At 50.7% G+C, this 4304-nt stretch overlaps 1 pseudogene; it reads left to right on the top strand.

The window, feature by feature from the left end:
* The first annotated feature begins 532 nt into the window (after positions 1 to 532).
* LOC110580595 lies at positions 533 to 1046 on the top strand (annotated as a pseudogene).
* Positions 1047 to 4304: the final 3258 nt, after the last annotated feature.

Here is a 4304-nt window from a genome sequence, read left to right as displayed (position 1 = left end):
AAATAAATAAAGTCAATATCATCCAAGACTGATGAGTGGGCTTATCCTTGGGTTCCCCAAGTTGTGGATCACCAAATAGCTGAGCTTCTGCTCTGGGGCTTATTGGAAGTTCCTAGTATAGCTGTACTAGATAGGATGGGCTAATTGCCATGACAATGACCCTAAAATATGATTAGATGAACACAATGCAAGTTTATTTCTTGCTTGTGACAAGTCCGATGACAATGTTCCTGGGCAGCTGCCCCCCAAGCAGGGGCTCAGGGATCCAGGCCCCTGGCCTGCTATAATGCTGTCATCTTGAACATGCAGCCTCCAGAGGCTGGGGAAGGGAAGGCAGTCCCCCTCAGCTGGGAAATGAGACGCATCATTTTTACGTAGGTTCTTTTGGCCAGAGCTAGTCCTCTGGGCCCAGTCAGAGACAGGTGGACTGAGAACTACGGTGTCTGGCAGGACAGCCACATCCTTGCAGTACCTCTACATCATAGAAAGAGAGCTTGAACCGAGCCAGACTGCACGGTCGGACACCTTTACCATGGAAGAGTATGCTCGGGAGCCTTGCCCCTGGCGAATTGGGGACGGTTGCAATAGAGCCTTCACTATGGGTGTCATCAGCGATGGAGTCTTCCAGGCTATCAAGGACTTCCGCAGTGCCCCTGTCGGAATTCGGCACCAGCTGAGAGGTAGTGTCAACACTGTGAGGATCCAAGCCCCCCAGATTGGAGGTAGCTTCGCGATGTGCTGGGGAGGACCAGTTCTCCACCATCGGCTGCAACCTGGTGCGCCTACAGAGCAAAGAAGGTCCCTGGAACTCCATCACCACCAGAGCATTGACAGGGGCTGTGCTGGCTGCCTGCAGTGGCCCATTGGCCATGATGGGCTCAGCAATGATGGAGGGCATCCTCTTGGCCCTCATAGAGGCTGTTGGCATCGTCCTTACTCGCTACACTGCCCAGCAGTTCCACAGTACACCCCCATTCCTGGAGGACCCCAGCCAGCTGCCCCTTAAGGAAGGTACCCCAGCCCCAGGCTATCCCTTCTACCTTTAAAAGCTGTCATTCCCTCTCAATCCCCAAATCACCTACTGTTCTACACAAACTGAATTTTCCTTGTGCCCACATCCTGGGAGCCTTTGCACATCTTCTGCCTCAGCTGCTCCCACTTCCCTCCCAGGACGCCTCTTCCCCAGGGGGCCTGCTCTTCCCTGCCTCTCTGCTCGCCGGCCCGTCCTTTCTCCTCAGATCCCACTCGGGAGTTCTGTTCTATGCGGAGGGTGGGTCGAAAGGAGCTTTAATGACCGAGGTTGCTGCCTCATCTCCCTGGTGCCCCACCTTTGTGGACGAGGAATCTGAAGCCCCAAGGCCTGACCCTCCTGAGCTCACACCGCTGGTGGTGGCAGTCTGAAGAAGGCAGGTGCTGCTGTCGCACCCCCTTGGACGCTGTTGGCCTCACCCTGTCATCATGCAGTCCCCGGTCCTCTGTGAGCTAAGACGGTCTTCATGCTGAACCCGATAGCCATCAGCACAGCACTGCTGTCTCCCCAGGGGGGACCTCCCCACCTGCGTGGCAGGGAACCAGTGTATGCTGGGGACTTAACCTTGGCCAGCTGGTGGAGGGACGGACCTCTGACCAGAGGGGCTGGCAGCTGATGGATAAGAGCTTTCTCTTTCTCTCCTTCAGGTAGACAGCTCGGAGACACCTGGCAGGTGGCTTTGCAGGCAGCCCCACCCAATCAGGCCACCAGGAAGCCCACCTAGCAGTGCGTCTTTGAATTAGCTCTCTCCATCCCTCTGACTCTCACCAGGCTGTCTGGTCCCCACTCTCCAGGAAAACCTCCCAGTGAAGACTCTCTCTGGCTTGTCGTTTAGGGGAACTCAGACTCAGACAGAGACAGAGAGGGGAACTGCTGAGAATGCCTGGCTGCCCAGGTTCGTCCCCTGCAGGGCCCCACTCTCCATGTCTGGTCCTTAGCCTTGGTGGTTCAGAGATTCGATTTTTTTTTTAAAGAACCAAATATGGGATCCCCTCCAGGGGCAGCTTGTGTCACCCAGGCTCGCCAGGGTAGGACACCCATCTATTTGGTCACCACACAAAATGTAACTGTCAATCAGGCCAGAGACTCAGGAGTGCCTAGCCAGTGTGTCTTCCCCCTGTAGGTGAGAAACGTGAGAGGCCAGGTGGCCAGAAAGTCCTCCGAGAGCTGTGAATCCCCAAGCAGTTCTAGAGGACCTCATCGTCTTGGGACAGATCTTTCAGCTGAGCAGCTTGAGGACCCCTCACGGCTTCAGAAGTGGCCCTTGTTGGGACGCCTGGGTGACTCAGTCAGTTAAGCGGCTGCCTTCGGCTCTGGTCATGATCCCAGGGTCCTGGGATCGAGCACCACATTGGGCTCCCTGCTCAGTGGGGAGTCTGCTTCTCCCTCTGCCTCTGCTGCTCCCCCTTGCTTGTGCTCTCTCCCTCTCTCTCTCTCAAAGAAACAAATAAAATCTTAGAAAAAAAAAAAAGAAGTGGCCCTTGTCAAGAAGATCCTAGCGTATGTCTGCTCAGCCAAGAGCTCATTTCCCAAAACAGTGCTTAGCTGGGTGCCATCCATATTTGCCCCATTACATTACTATTGTTATGCTTCTATGTCCTTATTGTTGTTGTTATTATTAGCAGGAAAGCAATATTTTGAAAAATTATTTATGTGCTTTCCTCTTTTGCCTTTCAGAGGACCTGGCCTTCCCGTGGTTAGCCCCAAGCACCCATCTGCCGGAGAAAGATTAAATTGTTACAAAAGAAGGCAAAAAGAAATAAAGAATTAATATTCTGCTATTGACATTTTAAAATGAGATTTCTCAGCAAGACATTTATCTTTAGATCCAGGCTACTGTCTTAGAGAGTTATAATTGCCAATTGACTAAAATGACAAACTCTGAGGTATGATATTTGGGCTCAGGTTCTGCCACTTACCTGTTACGTGACCTTCAGCAAATTACTCAATTTCTTTATGACTTATTCTCCTTATCTGTAAAATGGAAGTAGTAATAGTACCTACCTCAAAGGACTGTTTTGAGGATTTAATCAGCTAATACACATAAAGTGCGCATTCAACAAACTGGATTCCCTCTAGCTACCAAACACTGTAACACTTAGAGGTGGTTAGAAAGTGTTTGGGACATAACAAGTATTCAATAAACATCATTTTCAAAATTCTTTTATCTTCCTCTTTAGCGTATCAAGAACAGGCTCTTAGAGTGCCAATGAAGCCAGTAAGTTCTCTCTGTGGTAGATGGGGGATATGTCAGAGAGAAAGTGATAAAAGCCTTTCCTTTCGGTCCTGAGGGATTATGGGAAGAGGAGGTGAGAAAAAAGGAGAAAACTCCCCCTCACCCCCATCACACACCACACACACACACAAAGACACACCCATCACATATGCCACACACATCCACACCCCCCATACAAACACACCACACACCACATACCACACAAGCGCACACCACACACACACACACAACCGTTAGGACTGACCTTCTGAAATACCCAGAGAGTGAAAAGCACTAAGGATGTTGAGACCTCATGTGGCAAAGCATAGCTAATGAGAACCAAGTAGCTATGTCAGGCAGAAAGAGGGTCTGGAGAAGATTAGAAGGGACCACCAGGGTTGGGGAGCCCATGGGGGGACATGACAGAAACTCAGAAGGATCTCCACCCAGCCGGCAACTGTAATGGGAGGCTGAGTTAGCCAAGGAGTAAGGTAGAGCCCTGACCAGGCTGAGAGACCAGATCACAAATCCTTCTAGTTGCCAGATTCAGCAGTGCAAGCAGCAACCAGAATTAGGGGCCAGAGAGAAAGCCCTTGAGACTCCAGAAACCAGGGACACCACCACATGATTCCAAGGGAGTGGTGGAAGGAGGGGTGAGTGGGAAAAAGACCCTCGAAGCTGGGAGACTGAGCATTTTTACACAGAGAGATTGAATATTTCCTAGAGGTATTGTTTACATTGTTGCCTTCAATGGAATCTAGATTTTTCTTCCAGCTACCTAGAGGCTAGAGACAAAATAAAGAATCCAATCCCCTGTGGAGGTCCAAGGCATGGTATAAGTCTTATGACCTTGATTCAGTTTTTATTGGTGTTGTTATTTTAGGGGATGCTGTCATCTGTGGAGTTCTCTATTGTGCAAATTGCCCTCCACACCCATGGGGCAGTGCCAACAAACCAAACCACTTCCTATTAAGAGGTCCTGTTCCCTCCTCCCTGCTCTCCAACCCCATGGGTGATTGGTTTCCAGGGTGGACAACTGGCTCAAGCTGGACCAATTCG

Source organism: Neomonachus schauinslandi, chromosome 4 (assembly GCF_002201575.2).
Source record: "Neomonachus schauinslandi chromosome 4, ASM220157v2, whole genome shotgun sequence".
In the NCBI taxonomy this organism is placed as follows: Eukaryota; Metazoa; Chordata; class Mammalia; order Carnivora; family Phocidae; genus Neomonachus; species Neomonachus schauinslandi.
The sequence above is the reverse complement of the archived record's forward strand: the minus strand, read 5'-3'. Positions and strand labels throughout refer to the sequence as shown.